The 17,602-nt window shown below is 47.0% G+C and overlaps 3 non-coding genes across 3 annotated transcripts; all 3 read right to left on the reverse strand.

Moving 5' to 3' along the window:
* Positions 1-7,120: 7,120 nt before the first annotated feature.
* TRNAY-GUA (transfer RNA tyrosine (anticodon GUA)) lies at positions 7,121-7,206 on the reverse strand. Its single transcript is given in 2 exon segments — positions 7,121-7,156; positions 7,170-7,206. It is a non-coding gene; the product is annotated as a tRNA-Tyr (tRNA).
* Positions 7,207-7,946: 740 nt separating this feature from the next.
* TRNAY-GUA (transfer RNA tyrosine (anticodon GUA)) lies at positions 7,947-8,032 on the reverse strand. The gene is given in 2 exon segments: positions 7,947-7,982; positions 7,996-8,032. It is a non-coding gene; the product is annotated as a tRNA-Tyr (tRNA).
* Positions 8,033-8,128: 96 nt separating this feature from the next.
* On the reverse strand, positions 8,129-8,201 carry TRNAA-AGC (transfer RNA alanine (anticodon AGC)). Its single transcript has one exon. It is a non-coding gene; the product is annotated as a tRNA-Ala (tRNA).
* Between the last annotated feature and the right edge of the window lie 9,401 nt (positions 8,202-17,602).

Genomic DNA, 17,602 nt, shown 5'->3' on the forward strand with positions numbered 1-17,602 from the left:
ATTTTCTGATGTTGGTTCCAGGGGTACACGGGCAGCAGTGGTGTGGTCAGTGGAGGCCTAGTGGAAGGAGTGACCGCAGACAGGCATCGAAGGCCTAAAATAATAACACATGGCTGTAGGCAATTTTAAATTGGTTCCAGGGGTACACGGGCAGCAGTGGTGTGGTCAGTGGAGGCCTAGTGGAAGGAGTGACCGCAGACAGGCATCGAAGGCCTAAAATAATAACACATGGCTGTAGGCAATTTTAAATTGGTTACAGGGGTACACGGGCAGCAGTGGTGTGGTCAGTGGAGGCCTAGTGGAAGGAGTGACCGCAGACAGGCATCGAAGGCCTAAAATAATAACACATGGCTGTAGGCAATTTTAAATTGGTTCCAGGGGTACACGGGCAGCAGTGGTGTGGTCAGTGGAGGCCTAGTGGAAGGAGTGACCACAGACAGGCATCGAAGGCCTAACATAACAAAAATGTCAATACAATGGTATTGTCAGTGCCAGGCATTGAAGGATGTCAGCGCATAGACTAAACATTGGTGGAGCTGTGAGATAATTTTGCAAGTGGTAGAGCACTGTTTGAGCTGGGGGGGGGGAACTGTCTTGTGGCCGGCGGTACAGGCCCAGGGCCCCTCATATTACAACGGTGTGTCTGACGTTGGGTGCGCACCACCACCGCCAGAGACACTTTATTGTACTATGAGGGACCCAGTGGCAGTGCCGTCGACCAAAAGCGGGCACACCCACCTCTTCAGACAAACTGCACTCTCACGGGTGCTGTCGCCAAGTGTCGATACCACGGCCCCGTGTGGGGAGTTTGGCCATTTAGTGAGGTGTAAACATGTCGTATGCTGGACAATCAGGTGCAGAAAATTACGAGATTGGAAAAGGCATTCAGAATAGTCCACAGGCAAGACCTTTTCATAGGAAAGCTAGGTGTCAGCCGGGCAAGGTGGGGCAAAAGATTTCGAAATCCAGTTGTGGTTCATTTTAATGAAGGTTAGATCATCTACATTTTGGGTAGCCAGACGAGTCCTTTTTTCTGTTAGTATTGAACCTGCAGCACTGAATACTCTTTCTGATAGGACACTAGCTGCCGGGCAAGCAAGCTCCTGCAATGCATATTCTGCCAATTCTGGCCAGGTGTCTAATTTTGATGACCAGTAATCAAATGGGAATGACGGTTGAGGGAGAACGTCGATAAGGGATGAAAAATAGTTTGTAACCATACTGGACAAATGTTGTCTCCTGTCACTTTGAATTGATGCTGCAGTACCTGTCCTGTCTGCGGTCATAGCAAAATCACTCCACAACCTGGTCAGAAAACCCCTCTGGCCAACGCCACTTCTGATTTCTGCCCCTCTAACTCCTCTGGTCTGCTGGCCCCTGCAGCTCGTGTGAGAACGATCACGGGCGCTGTGTGCAGGGAATGCCAGAAGCAAACGGTCAACAAGAGTTGATTGTTTGGTTGCTAATATTAGTTCCAAGTTCTCATGTGGCATTATATTTTGCAATTTGCCTTTATAGCGAGGATCAAGGAGGCAGGCCAACCAGTAATCGTCATCATTCATCATTTTAGTTATGCGTGTGTCCCTTTTGAGGATACGTAAGGCATAATCCGCCATGTGGGCCAAAGTTCCAGTTCTCAAATCTGCGGTTGTGTTTGGTTGAGGGGCAGTTTCAGGCAAATCCACGTCACTTGTGTCCCTCCAAAAACCAGAACCCGGCCTTGCCGCGCCACCAATTTCCAGTGGCCCCGGAAAAGCTTCCTCATTAAAAATATAATCATCCCCATCATCCTCCTCATCCTCCACCTCCTCTTCGCCCGCTACCTCGTCCTGTACACTGCCCTGGCCAGATAATGGCTGACTGTCATCAAGGCTTTCCTCTTCCTCAGCTGCAGACGCCTGATCCTTTATGTGCGTCAAACTTTGCATCAGCAGACGCATTAGGGGGATGCTCATGCTTATTATGGCGTTGTCTGCACTAACCAGACGTGTGCATTCCTCAAAACACTGAAGGACTTGACGCATGTCTTGAATCTTCGACCACTGCACACCTGACAACTCCATGTCTGCCATCCTACTGCCTGCCCGTGTATGTGTATCCTCCCACAAAAACATAACAGCCCGCCTCTGTTCGCACAGTCTCTGAAGCATGTGCAGTGTTGAGTTCCACCTTGTTGCAACGTCTATGATTAGGCGATGCTGGGGAAGGTTCAAAGAACGCTGATAGGTCTGCATACGGCTGGAGTGTACGGGTGAACGGCGGATATGTGAGCAAAGTCCACGCACTTTGAGGAGCAGGTCGGATAACCCCGGATAACTTTTCAGGAAGCACTGCACCACCAGGTTTAAGGTGTGAGCCAGGCAAGGAATGTGTTTCAGTTGGGAAAGGGAGATGGCAGCCATGAAATTCCTTCCGTTATCACTCACTACCTTGCCTGCCTCAAGATCTACAGTGCCCAGCCACGACTGCGTTTCTTTCTGCAAGAACTCGGACAGAACTTCCGCGGTGTGTCTGTTGTCGCCCAAACACTTCATAGCCAATACAGCCTGCTGACGTTTGCCAGTAGCTGCCCCATAATGGGAGACCTGGTGTGCAACAGTGGCAGCTGCGGATGGAGTGGTTGTGCGACTGCGGTCTGTGGACGAGCTCTCGCTTCTGCAGGAGGACGAAGAGGAGGAGGAGGGGGTGCGAACGGCTACAGCCAATTGTTTCCTAGACCGTGGGCTAGGCAGAACTGTCCCAAACTTGCTGTCCCCTGTGGACCCTGCATCCACCACATTTACCCAGTGTGCCGTGATGGACACGTAACGTCCCTGGCCATGCCTACTGGTCCATGCATCTGTTGTCAGGTGCACCTTTGTGCTCACAGATTGCCTGAGTGCATGGACGATGCGCTCTTTAACATGCTGGTGGAGGGCTGGGATGGCTTTTCTGGAAAAAAAGTGTCGACTGGGTAGCTCGTAGCGTGGTACAGCGTAGTCCATCAGGGCTTTGAAAGCTTTGCTTTCAACTAACCGGTAGGGCATCATCTCTAACGAGATTAGTCTAGCTATGTGTGCGTTCAAACCCTGTGTACGCGGATGCGAGGCTAAGTACTTCCTTTTTCTAACCATAGTCTCATGTAGGGTGAGCTGGACTGGAGAGCTGGAGATCGTGGAACTAGCGGGGGTGCCGGTGGACATGGCAGACTGAGAGACGGTGGGAGATGGTATTGTTGCCGCCGGTGCCCTAGATGCAGTGTTTCCTACTACGAAACTGGTGATTCCCTGACCCTGACTGCTTTGGCCTGGCAAAGAAACCTGCACAGATACTGCAGGTGGTGCGGAAAATGGTGGCCCTACACTGCCGGAAGGGATGTTGCGTTGCTGACTAGCTTCATTGGCCGAGGGTGCTACAACCTTAAGGGACGTTTGGTAGTTAGTCCAGGCTTGCAAATGCATGGTGGTTAAATGTCTATGCATGCAACTTGTATTGAGACTTTTCAGATTCTGTCCTCTGCTTAAGGTAGTTGAACATTTTTGACAGATGACTTTGCGCTGATCAATTGGATGTTGTTTAAAAAAATGCCAGACTGCACTCTTTCTAGCATCGGATACCTTTTCAGGCATTGCAGACTGAGCTTTAACCGGATGGCCACGCTGTCCTCCAACAGGTTTTGGCTTTGCCACGCGTTTTGGGCAGGATACGGGCCCGGCAGATGGAACCTGTTGCGATGTTGATGCCTGCTGCGGCCCCTCCTCCTCAGCTTCAGAACTGCTGCCGCCTGCACCCTGTTCCCCCAATGGCTGCCAATCGGGGTCAAGAACTGGGTGATCTATTACCTCTTCTTGTAGCTCGTGTGCAACTTCGTCTGTGTCACCGTGTCGGTCGGTGGTATAGCGTTCGTGATGGGGCAACATAGTCTCATCAGGGTCTGATTCTTGATCATTACCCTGCGAGGGCAATGTTGTGGTCTGAGTCAAAGGACCAGCATAGTAGTCTGGCTGTGGCTGTGCATCAGTGCACTCCATGTCAGATTCAACTTGTAATGGGCATGGACTGTTAACTGCTTCACTTTCTAAGCCAGGGACGGTATGTGTAAAGAGCTCCATGGAGTAACCCGTTGTGTCGCCTGCTGCATTCTTCTCTGTTGTTGTTTTTGCTGAAGAGGACAAGGAAGCGACTTGTCCCTGACCGTGAACATCCACTAACGACGCGCTGCTTTGACATTTACCAGTTTCACGAGAGGAGGCAAAAGAGCTAGAGGCTGAGTCAGCAAGATAAGCCAAAACTTGCTCTTGCTGCTCCGGCTTTAAAAGCGGTTTTCCTACTCCCAGAAAAGGGAGCGTTCGAGGCCTTGTGTAGCCTGACGACGAACCTGGCTCCACAGCTCCAGACTTAGGTGCAATATTTTTTTTCCCACGACCAGCTGATGCTCCACCACTACCACTACCCTCATTACCAGCTGACAATGAACGCCCCCGGCCACGACCTCTTCCACCAGACTTCCTCATTGTTTTAAAAACGTTACCAAACTAACGGTATTTGTTGCTGTCACACAACTTACACGGTGAGCTATAACTTCAGTATGATTTAGCTACCCCTTTACAGGTGAGTGAGACCACAACGAAAATCAGGCACAATGTTACACACTCTGTTGTTGGTGGAAACAAATGAGAGAGATGCCACACACGCAGGACTGTCACTGAAGCACAAATGTAAATATTAATCTCCCACTGATTTGATTTTTTTTTTTTTTCAGGGAGACTTTAGGAAAAAAAAATAATAGAATAAAAAGATTTTTTCAGGAAGAATTTAGAAACCAAATAAAATAAAATGATTTTTTCAGGGAGAATTTAGAAAACAAATAAAACAAAAAAAGGCTTTCTATGGCCCACTGAGTGAGAGATGACGCACACAGGAGTCAGGAGTGGCACACAAGCCCAGAGGCCAATATTTATCTCCCACTGATTGATGTAGTGATTTTTTCAGGTAGACTTTGGAACCCAAATCAAGCTAAAAAAATAATAGGCTTTCTATGGCCCACAATTGGAGAGAGAGAGAGAGATGGCACACCCAGGAGTCAAGGCTGGCACACAAGCAGAAAGGGCAATATTAATCTCCCACTGATTTGTTTTTTTTTGTTTTTTTTTCAGGGAGACTTTAGGAAAAAAAAATAATAGAATAAAAAGATTTTTTCAGGAAGAATTTAGAAACCAAATAAAATAAAATGATTTTTTCAGGGAGAATTTAGAAAACAAATAAAACAAAAAAAGGCTTTCTATGGCCCACTGAGTGAGAGATGACGCACACAGGAGTCAGGACTGGCACACAAGCCCAGAGGCCAATATTTATCTCCCACTTTCTTTTTTTTGCTCCAGGGAAAATTTATAAACCCAATAAAAAAAATAATAAATAGGCTTTTTATGGCCCACTATCTGAGAGACAGAGAGAGATGGCATGCTTAGGACTTTCACACAAGCCCAAAGGCCAATATTAATCTCCCTTTTTTTTTTAAGGGAGAATTTATAAAACCAAAAAAAATAAAATAAATAGGCTTTCTATGGCCCACTATTTGTGAGAGAGATGGCACGCTCAGGACTGGCACACAAGCCCAGAGGCCAATATTAATCTCCCACTTTTTTTTTTTTTTTCCAGGGAAAATTTATAAACCCAATAAAAAATAAATAAATAAATAGGCTTTCTATGGCCCACTATCTGAGAGAGAGAGAGATGGCACGCTTAGGACTGGCACACAAGCCCAAAGGCCAATATTAATCTCCCACTGATTGATTTATTGATTTTTTCAGGTAGAATTTAGAACCCAAATAAAGCAAAAAAAAAAAAAAAATGGGCTTTCTATGGCCCACTGAGTGAGTGATGATGCACACAGGAGTCAGGAGTGGCACACAAGCCCTGAGGCCAATATTTTTCTCCCACTGATTGATGTAGTGATTTTTTCAGGTACATTTTAGAACCCAAATCAAGCAAAAAAATAAATAGGCTTTCTATGGCCCACTGAGTGCGAGATGACACAGACAGGGATGGCACTCTAGCAGAAATGTCAATCTTAATCTCCCACAAAAAAAAAAAAAAAAAAATGAACTGTCCTTCAATTACTATCTCCCTGCAGTAATCTTAGCCAGGTATGGCAGGCAGCAATAAGGAGTGGACTGATGCACAAATTAAATAAAAAGTGTGTACAAACCAAAAAGATAGCTGTGCAGAAAGGAAGGAACAAGAGGATTTGTGCTTTGAAAAAAGCAGTTGGTTTGCACAGCGGCGTACACACAGCAATGCAGCTATCAGGGAGCCTTCTAGGGCAGCCCAATGAGCTACAGCGCTGAGGGGGAAAAAAAAAAAATGTAGCTTCCACTGTCCCTGCACACCGAAGGTGGTGTTGGGCAGTGGAAATCGCTACAGCACAAGCGGTTTTGTGGTTAATGGACCCTGCCTAACGCTATCCCTGCTTCTGACGAAGCGGCAGCAACCTCTCCCTAAGCTCAGATCAGCAGCAGTAACATGGCGGTCGGCGGGAACGCCCCTTTATAGCCCCTGTGACGCCGCAGACAGCAAGCCAATCACTGCAATGCCCTTCTCTAAGATGGTGGGGACCAGGACCTATGTCATCACGCTGCCCACACTCTGCGTTTACCTTCATTGGCTGAGAAATGGCGCTTTTCGCGTCATTGAAACGCGACTTTGGCGCGAAAGTCGCGTACCGCATGGCCGACCCCGCACAGGGGTCGGATCGGGTTTCATGAAACCCGACTTTGCCAAAAGTCGGCGACTTTTGAAAATGAACGACCCGATTCGCTCAACCCTAATCACCATTAGTCATTAATGACTCATGTACACAGCATGATAATTGCCAGTGTTTTGTCTTCAGATGCTGCTACATGGTGTAGATGTCTCTGTGGCGCAATCGGTTAGCGCGTTCAGCTGTTAACCGAAAGGTTGGTGGTTCGAGTCCACCCAGGGACGTTGCACCCTTTTGCTTCAGTAGTAAGCTACAGTTGAAGAAGTTTTTGCATTTGTGCTAAGCATCTCCCTCAAGTAAAAGCCATTTTGCTGACGATGTTTTGAATTCACGAGACAAACTGGAGAAAAACCTTCTGGATGAGATAGGATAAACAAAACTTCCTTCGAGCCGGAATTGAACCAGCGACCTAAGGATTGCTAATTTAGAGCTACAGTCCTCCGCTCTACCAGCTGAGCTATCGAAGGGTTGTTGAAAGCCTACTAGGTTTGGCCATGGGTGCCACGAGCAGGTGGTAAAAATGATTCATTCAACCCAGCGAAAAAGGAATTCAGCAGTAGTATTGGAGAATGCGGGCATCGATCCCGCTACCTCTCGCATGCTAAGCGAGCGCTCTACCACTTGAGCTAATACCCCAAACCTGGCAAACATATCGTCAGTTTCACGTCACACCAGGTCACAATTTTCATATACAATCACACATGCCATTGTAAGCTTTTTTTTTTTTTTTTTTTTTTTTAAGTGTGGATTCCATTTTTGCATACTGGAAGAACATTTAAGGAGTCTACAACGTGATTGGTGCACTACAAATACAGTTGGGCAACTTTCTAGCAACCCCTTTCTATGTACATGGAGAATCAAATTGGGGACAGTGAAAAAAACTTGCATAGTTTGAAGAAAAAAGTTGCGATGTAGCACAATCCCAAAAGAGAACCATTGACCTTTTATGGCTTTGTTTGTTTATAGAAACTGCTGAGAGGTCGTGAAGGCCTTCTGGTCCTTTGGCACAAGTTGATCCAGGATTCAGGGTTTTGACCAGTAATTTTTGAGCCAAAAATTTTTGTTTCAGTAGTAAGCTACAGTTGAAGAAGTTTTTGCATTTGTGCTAAGCATCTCCCTCAAGTAAAAGCCATTTTGCTGACGATGTTTTGAATTCACGAGACAAACTGGAGAAAAACCTTCTGGATGAGATAGGATAAACAAAACTTCCTTCGAGCCGGAATTGAACCAGCGACCTAAGGATTGCTAATTTAGAGCTACAGTCCTCCGCTCTACCAGCTGAGCTATCGAAGGATTGTTGAAAGCCCACTAGGTTTGGCCATGGGTGCCACGAGCAGGTGGTAAAAATGATTCATTCAACCCAGCGAAAAAGGAATGCAGCAGTAGTATTGGAGAATGCGGGCATCGATCCCGCTACCTCTCGCATGCTAAGCGAGCGCTCTACCACTTGAGCTAATCCCCCCGGACAGTTTTCAGCTTTGGCTTTTTTTTCTCGAATCACTAGGTGGCAGCTCGGCTGATCCTCTCTGCTGTAATAATGATCCCAGGGGCAGGTGGAATATATTTAAAACTGATAGTCCTCAGTGGTTGATACGAGAAGATGGTAACAAATTGCAACTTTCAAGGCTACTCAGGTCTCTTCATGAGGCATAGACTAATACAACATCTGAAGAATCTCCATATTGTTATCTACTGACTAACACGGTACAAAGATATTTATCTTTTCTGGGTCAGAGACAGGAGGGACGTTCTCACTGCACAGAGAAGGACAACCACAAAGAAATCTCTGTCTAGACAATCGGCGCTGCAGTAAATTAGGAATCGTAATTACCCTAATAGAAGCCCCACATCAGGAGAGCTGGCAGTGAGGAGGGATTATTAAGGAAAATGAAAATTGTGGCTAATGTGACCCCATCGGTAATGTGGCTGATTAGTTCTGTAGATAATTCTAATAATAAGTAATAAAATGTCCTTCGAACCGGAATCGAACCAGTGACCTAAGGATGTCTGTGCTCCACTACAGTCCTCCGCTCTACCAGCTGAGCTATCGAAGGCTCGTGTCCTGCCGCTCTCCTGCCGCCATCTCCTCGCTGCGTCTCCAGGTTTATGGGTCACAGAACACCGGACATTTCTATCATATATTATGCCTGTGCATTATTTACTGACCAATAAGATTCTGACTGTAACAACAATAAGGAAACGGCAAAAATAAAAGGAGTCACCTTCCCATACCGGGAGTCGAACCCGGGCCGTCTGGGTGAAAACCAGGAATCCTGACCGCTAGACCATATGGGAGAAGCTGTGAATGTGCAGCTCCAGCAATGAGCCGAGACCCTGAGATCTGACCGGTGGAGATGACACAGGAGACTCTGGATGTTCTTTCCTTGGGCCTCTTTCACACTTTCATCTGTCTCACGTCGAAATCCGTCGATTTTTGAAAATGCAGGATGGCCATCCGTTTCATCCGTCGTGCACTGGATCCGTCGGAAAATAGCGGTCCGTCGTGGAGAGAAAACGTTCAGAGGAACGTTTTTACCGTACGTCAGAAAATCGCTCAGCGACGGCGGGTCCTGCGCTGTCCGTCGTCAGCTATAATGGAAGCCTATGGATGCAGGATCCGTCACTGACCGTCACACACAGGAATCCAGCGACGTATCACATTTTTTCCCTCTGAGCATGCCCACAAGGATTTTCAAGGCAGGAGAAAATCCTCTCTCTTTCTCTCATCCCCGGAATACCAAGTCCCATATCTACACCGGAAAAGCTCAGCTGACGCATCCATCGGCACATCTTCCCAACGCATTAGGACGGGACACTGCCGATGGAAGTGTGAAAGAAGCCTTATTCGGACTCCTAAAAACACCAGAAACAAAGGCAGAGATGCTTTCTTGCCCAGGCCTCCAAACAAACGAACTATCAGGCTCTGTGCCTACATTCAGGATTTTTAGTAGCTTTTTTTTTAGCTTTTTTTTCAGTTGTTTTCCACTGCGAAAACGCTAAAAAAAAGCTTACATTAATCATCCCATTAATTTATTGCATTCTGCAATTTTTGTGCCCATGTTGCGTTTTTTTTTTTTCATTAATTTTGCGGAAAATCTGCGGATTTGCCGCTATATTATTGTATTGGGAAACTCCGGAGAAAAAGAGAAAAAAAAAAACGTGAGAAAAACACGCAAAAAACCCCCCAAAAAAACGAGAGCTGATTTCCTTCAAAAGGAGTCCGGTTTTGATCAGAAAAAAATTCTACAAGCCATCCTGAACGTGGGCACATAGCCTCAGGGTGCAGCGGATCCAATTAAAGATGGCGGCACAGGTGCAGCAACACCAAAGAAATACCCAGCCCACCTGATCTAAGAGTATGGGCGTCACTAATAGGCTGTAAGCCGATGCTCTGCGTTACCTGTATGTGAACAGCGCTGCCTGCAGATTATTTTTTGCAGATTATGTTTTGTGCACTGGTATACCACATAGCCACCCCCTCCATGGATTGATAGGTTGAGATTGGTTATTTCATTGGTGTTGCTGCATCTGTGCCGCCATCTTTAATTGGGTCCGCTGCATTTCTTTGGAGGCCTGGGCAAGTAAGCAGCTCTGCCTTTTTTTACTGGCATTTTTTGAATAATTATGGAGGATTTCTAAATCCTCTTTTTGTGGTTTTAACTTATTTGGACGCCTCTATTTATGTGGCAGATACAAGATAGTGTTGTTATCCATTTTCCCAAGCTCCATATCCAAAATCAAGAAAGATCTTTTGCCACATTTTATGATACCGATGCGTCAAATTATACCTAGACTATGGAGATCTCTCGTTTCGCCGAAACGGATTGACTGGGTGGAGGTGATGGATGTTCGGCAGCAAATGGAGGAGATCAGGGCACTTGATGACAGGTCAGGTATTGGATGGTTTTCGAAATGCCATCCATGGATCCAATTTATAGAGTCACAACACTTCCAGACATGGTTAACACAAGGTTGGCTTTCTCAGATTTCCTGGCTCTTTCTTTGCTCTCTTCTGTCTTTTTCTCTGTTTCTTTTGTTGTTTCCTACTTTCTTCCCCTCTCATCTATTATATCTTTTATTGACTTCAACATCTTTCTCTCTCCTCATTTGAGATACATGAACACAGTTATGCCCTACAACATGGATATGGATGGTTTATTACATAAATGCTGACATAACATTTGTGAAAAAGAGGGACATTTTTTCTTTGCTTGTTTGTTTGACTCTTTCAAAAGTTCACTGTGTAATATTTCCTGATATTATGAAAACTGTTTTAATTGTTTAATAAAAATATATTGAACGCTAAAAATGTTTTCCCAATGTGAAGGAGCTGGTCTACTATACTTGTAATGGCCATACACTAAGGGTATGTGCACACGTCAGGTTTTTTTCCTGACAAAATCCTGAGAATTCTGCAAGAAATCCGCGTTTTTTTCTGCGCGGATTTCTCGCGGAATTTGCGCGATCTTTGCGCTGATTTTTTGCAGATTTTTAGCGTTTTTTTTTTTTCCTGAATGACCTTTTTGCCATGGAATCCGCAAAAAATCTGCAAAAAGAATGAGCATGTCTGTTCTTTTTGCGGAATGCGTTTTTTTTAAGCACGGAAAGGGTGGCGGAAGCTGTAGCTGACTTTCAATTATGTGCACACAGGCAGCGTACTTTGAGTTGCCCACAGGGCAGTGGGGTACTCGGTACCGAGTCCGATCGCAAGGAGGATATCACGGGGGTTGCGACCCGGTCCGTGGCCCTGGGCCTCAACGTTAAAGGGGAAAATGTTCAAAGTTTGTCGTGACGCCACCTGTGGAGTTCGGTCCGTAGTAGGACCGACATTGCATTAAAGGGGTCCCCTGGGGGATGTTGCAGCAGCACAGATGTTACACTTCCCACAGATGAAGTTGGCTCCCCAGGGGTCCTATGGTGTGTGGCTGAGATGATGGTACGCCGATGAATAAATGGAGGAGACAAGTTGCAAGTCTTTACCTGGTTTACTGCAGATGGTAGGCCACAGTCCATGGTACCAGGTACTGTTTTGTGAGGTCCCTGCAGATGCTCACTACATTCAATCCCTCGGGTTATCTTCTGCCCTGAAGCTGCAGCTCACACTTCTGCTGCCTGGCTCACTGTCTGTTTTCACTGCTTTTCTTCCACTTTCGGCCAGGAGCTGCAGACTCCCACATCTGTTCAGCTGCACTCCTTTCTTACCAGCTCTGCCTAAGCTGATCTTCCCAGACAAGCTCCTCTCTGGCAATCTCTATCCAACTCTCTTTCTTTCTAGGTTATCAGTCCTTTCAGAGGCTGTAGCTCCCTTGTGGCTGCCATGCCTCTCTGTCTGCACTCAGTTCCAGACTTCCTTCTACTTCAGTGTCTCTGAAAAACTGTTCTGCTTGGTCTCCTAGGACCAACTAACTAGCTCCTCCTCCAGTTCAGGATACTTAAAGGGAACCTGTCACCCCGTTTTTTGAGATTGAGCTATAAATACTGTTAAATAGGGCCTGCGCTGTGTGTTCCTATAGTGTATGTAGTGTACCCCGATTCCCCATGTATGCTGAGAAATAACTTACCAAAGTCGCCGTTTTCGCCTGTCAATCAGGCTGGTCAGGTCGGGAGGGCGTGGTGACATCGCTGGTTCTTCCTCAGCTTTACGTTGGTGGCGTAGTGGCGTAGTGGTGAAGAAGCAGCGCGCGATCTGCGCTGTAATCCCTTGCATCGGTGGGGGCGGCCATCTTCCTGGGGCCGCGCGTGCGCAGATCGAGTGCTCTGCTGCACGGGGCTTCAGGAAAATGGCCGCGGGATGCCGCGCGTGCGCAGAAGAGATCGCGGCGGCCATTTTCCCAAAGCCGAGATGCAAACTCGGCTTTGGGAAAATGGCCGCCGCGATCTCTAATGCGCACGCGCGGCATCCCGCGGCCATTTTCCTGAAGCCCCGTGCAGCAGAGCACTCGATCTGCGCACGCGCGGCCCCAGGAAGATGGCCGCCCCCGCCGACGAAAGGGATGACAGCGCAGATCGCGCGCTGCTTCTTCACCACTACGCCACTACGCCACCAACGTAAAGCTGAGGAAGAACCAGCGATGTCACCACGCCCTCCCGACCTGACCAGCCTGATTGACAGGCGAAAACGGCGACTTTGGTAAGTTATTTCTCAGCATACATGGGGAATCGGGGTACACTACATACACTATAGGAACACACAGCGCAGGCTCTATTTAACAGTATTTATAGCTCAATCTCAAAAAACGGGGTGACAGGTTCCCTTTAAAGCCTAGGGAAGCTCCCCTGAATCCGGGTCTTGAGCTCCTCCTACTGGCCTGGATTCAGAATGTGCTGCATGTGTGTGCCTTACCTGGTGAAGAGAACTCCATTGCTTCTGAGCATGACATTACCTTCTCCAAAGGAAAGGCAACATCACTGCAGCAACCGGTCACCTGGGGTGCTGTACTTTCACAAGCAGATCTGACAGCTCAGGGTAGCTTTTGAGAAACCAACTAGGTTAAGCACATGGGCCAGGCATCGAACGTGTGAGCTCGCCTTGCCTCAGAGCCACCACCAGGTTTCGGTCATTGTCACACACAGCCATGCCTGGCTGTAGGTTCAGCGATGTCAGCCACAAATTTGCCTGCACTTTCAGAGCTCTCCACAATTCTTCAGCATTGTGCGGTTTGCCACCTAAGCATATTAGCTTCAGCACAGCCTATTGCCGCCTGGCTGAGGCACTGCTGCAGTGCTTCCAGCTTGTGACTGATGTGGTCATTTTGGAGATGGAAGCTGAATAGGAGGAGGTACAGGAGCTGTAGACAGTGGGAGCAACCTTGATTGATGTGGGGCCCGCAATCCACGGCATTGGGAGGATGTGTTCCATTCTAAAGGCTGACTGGGTCCCAGCTTCAACTATGTTAAACCAGTGTGCCGTCAGCGAGCTGTACCATCCCTGCACACAAGCACTTGTCCACGTGTCCGTGTTTAGCTGAACTTTCCCAGTAACAGCATTGTTGAGGGCATGGCTAATGTTGTGGGACACTGTTGTGAATTCTGCTCTTGGGTTCCCTCCAGTGGTTGTAGGTGGGAATGCAGTTGTCTCTGAGTCACAGTCCTGGCCAGGTGTATCTGCTAATTGCTGTTCTGACTGGGATATTTAAGTGTGCAGGATTCATTAGCCCTTGCCAGTTGTCAATGTTTCTTTGGAAGTATTGGATCTCTGCCTGGCCTCACCTGCTTAGCTGCCAGTTCAGCAAAGATAAGTGTCTGTTTCTTTTTCTGAAGCACACTTTTTGTGTGCTTATTTTCAGTGCTGATCTTTTGTTTCTATTTGTCCAGCTTAGACTGTGTCAGTTGTTTTTCTCAGTCTGGTTGGATTCTCTGGAGTTGCAGTTATACTCTCCACATCTTTAGTTAGGTGGTGGAGTTTTATATTTTCTGCTGTGGATATTTTTGTAGTATTTTTATGCTGACCGCTTAGTATCCTGTCCTGTCCTTTTCTATTTAGCTAGAAGTGGCCTCCTTTGCTAAGCCTGTTTTCTGCCTGCGTGTGTCTTTTCCTCTCCAACTCACAGTCAATATTTGTGGGGGGCTGCCTATCCTTTGGGGGTCTACTCTGAGGCAAGATAGTTTTCCTATTTCCATCTATAGGGGTATTTAGTCCTCCGGCTGTGTCGAGGTGTCTAGGTTTTGTTAGGCACACCACACGGCTACTTCTAGTTGCGGTGATAAGATCAGGGTTTGCGGTCAGTATAAGTTACCACCTACTCCAGTGAAGGTTTTCATGCTGCTCCAAGGCCACCTGATCATAACAGGACACATGCTTGTGTAATGCCGGTATGGCACACCGGGTGAAATAGTGGAGGCTGAGGACCGAGTACCTCGGGATGACCACCGCCATCAGGTTGCGGAAAGCTTCCATCTCCATGAACCTAAAAGGTAACATTTTGAGCGCAAGCAAACAAGAAATGTGTGAATTTAGTAGTGTGGCCTGTGGGGCATTGGCAGCATATTTCCTCTTGAATTCCAAGGACTTGGGTATGGACAACTGAAGGCTGCACTGGGACAAAGACGTGGATGTGCTTGATGATGGTGATAGTTGAGTGTGTGCAACGACAGGTTCAGGGTAGTAGGCATCTTCGCAGGCAGCATGGACAGGGGATTGGCTTACACACAGAACAGTGGCAGAAGCAGTGGTGTCACCCACCCGCAGATACTGTTCCTATACCCTGGGGTTCGGCCCACAAAGTCGGGTGCTTTGCAGTCATGTGCCTGATCATGGTGGTGGTCAGGCTGGTAGCTTTGCTACCTCTGCTGCAGGGCCGGTTTTCGGCAAAGTGGGGCCCTAGGCAAAAGTTTAACATGGGGCCCCAAATGCAACCAAATTGCACCATCACACAGAATCATTTCGGTTGTAGTTACATGTGCTGAGTTCAGGCCACTAAACGAGTGTGATCGACAATATTGAGGTCATTTGTCGCTTGTTTCTTTACACCGGCTGAGGAATAATGATGGGGACAGAATGAACACTAGTAGATAATCTGTCTCCATACAGTATCATCTTAGCAGCATATCAATATTCATTCCCTTTAGTAGCGGGCACATGTGATCGCCTAGAAGCTGGGAGCCTTCAGCTGCGGCTACTGTGACCCTTATTAAAGTGGAATGAATATTCACTGCTCTCCACACCTATAGTCCCTCCCATCTCTCGGTACCAGTACATAGTGGTGGGAGTGAGTATGAGCGTGGGGAGCAGTGACTATGAATTTCTCTTTAGCAGTGGGCTAAGGCTTTAGCCGCAGCAGCCGACTCCTGCCTCCTGTCACCCACTGCTCCTTCTTCACTGGCACCAGGTGGGGCCTCCTGACTCACAGGCCCCATAGCAGCTGCATGATGTGCCACTATTAGAGACACGCCACTGGCTGAGGGCAGGGGCGGACACCAATAGCTTGGGGCCCCTGTTCAAGAAACGTGTCTGGGCCCCCTCCCTGCCCGATATGCTGCTTATGATGATGGCAATCTGGCAATGGGACCCTAGAGCCACGGGGTCCGAGAAACAAGTCAGATTGCCCTCATTATTACTGCCCTGCAAGCAGGGGCGTACATAGCAATCACAGGGCCCCCATAGCAAAAGTTCTATTTGGGCCCCCATACCTCTAAAAAATATTTATATTTTTTCACTGAGATTTATATATATATATATTGCTTTCTATATCTATATATACTGTGTGTGTTTGTAATAAATATATATATCCGTTACACTGTACATACACAGATAGAAATTCATATACCGTATATGCAAACACACACATACTGTACATACATTCACACAGCTACACATACAATACATATACCGTACATACATACAGATACGCATACATATACCGTGTATGCAAACACACACATATACCATACATACAAACACATACATATACCGTCATACATACACGTACTATACATACACACACGCATATACTGTACATACACCGCTGCCTAGTCTGCCAGCCCCTAACGCTGGCCCTGCTCTGCTGTTGCCGGCATGGCAGGGGGTGCAAATGGCCTTTTTGGGATTATCGGCAGAGTCTTTAAAAAACAACCAGACTCAGGAAGACCTAACACTTGTATTGGCAACTTCCGTTGTGATGGTGTTACGGGGAACGGTTGCCTGCTGTAATGCTCATGCCCAACTGGATGGCACGAGCGAGTATTGCGGCCCCACTGTGCCACAAACCAGACTACCCTGGAGGGGCGCGACTAAGCAGCTACCTTGGAGTACACTGGAGCCTCTAGTGGTGAGGTCAGGCTTGTGCGGCAGGTAGCTGGCATGTACCACTCCAGGGTGGTGTCCGGCTGTGGCAGATGATTCCACTGGGGAACAGAACAATAGCGACAGGTGCGAGCAAGTCACAAAAACACAAAGGCACAATCCCCCTAAAGGAGAGACCAATTGTGTCAGGGAACAATAGTATTACAGAAAAGTTGGAGATATATATTGACAGAGTCCTCAAACCTTTTGTGGTCGCTCTGAATTCATTTGTATGTGATACCCCAGATCTTCTAGGTAAATTGGAAGGAATATTTTTGGATACCGACATGGTAATAGGGAGCATAGATGTCGAAGCATTATATTCCTCCATCCCACATGAGAAGGGCCCAATGGCTGTAAAACATTAGCTTAACACCAGGGGCGTACAGTTTGAAAAACACAACAAACTCATACTGGAAAGCCTAGAAGTTTGCCTCACAAAGAATGTCTTTCTTTTTGACCGGAAATTCTACCACCAGCTCAGGGGCACTGCGATGGGTAGTCCTTGTGGGCCCTCGTACGCAAATTTGTTCCTGGGCTGGTGGGAGGAGACAATGGTCTTTGGGGATCCCACATTATGCCTTGATGATAAGGTAGTAATGTGGTTACGATACATTGATGACATTCTGGTCATTTGGAGGGGTGACTCCACTGATTTTGGATTGTTTGTGAATGGCCTAAACCGCAATGACATAGGTCTCAACTTCACATACGAAGTAAATCCCACAAAATTGTCCTTTTTGGATATTTGAATTGAGAAAACCCAGGATGGGGCAATATCCACCAAAACACATAGAAAAGATGCAGCAACAAACTCTCTCTTGAGATGGGAAAGTAACCACCCAATCCCACTTAAGAGAGGCATTCCGAAAGGTCAGTATCTTAGAATGCGCAGTAATTGCTCACATACTGAGCCCTTTCAGGAACAAGCAGACGATTTGCAATTAAGGTTCCTAGAAAGGGGATACCCAGAGGAAATCTTGAATAAGGCATATAAGGAATCAATAGAATCAATAAAAAAAAGACAGGAGAGAATTACCGATCCCTAAAGCTAATAATGAGACTGAAACTACTGTCCGTTT

Source organism: Ranitomeya imitator, unplaced genomic scaffold (assembly GCF_032444005.1).
Source record: "Ranitomeya imitator isolate aRanImi1 unplaced genomic scaffold, aRanImi1.pri SCAFFOLD_1630, whole genome shotgun sequence".
In the NCBI taxonomy this organism is placed as follows: domain Eukaryota; kingdom Metazoa; phylum Chordata; class Amphibia; order Anura; family Dendrobatidae; genus Ranitomeya; species Ranitomeya imitator.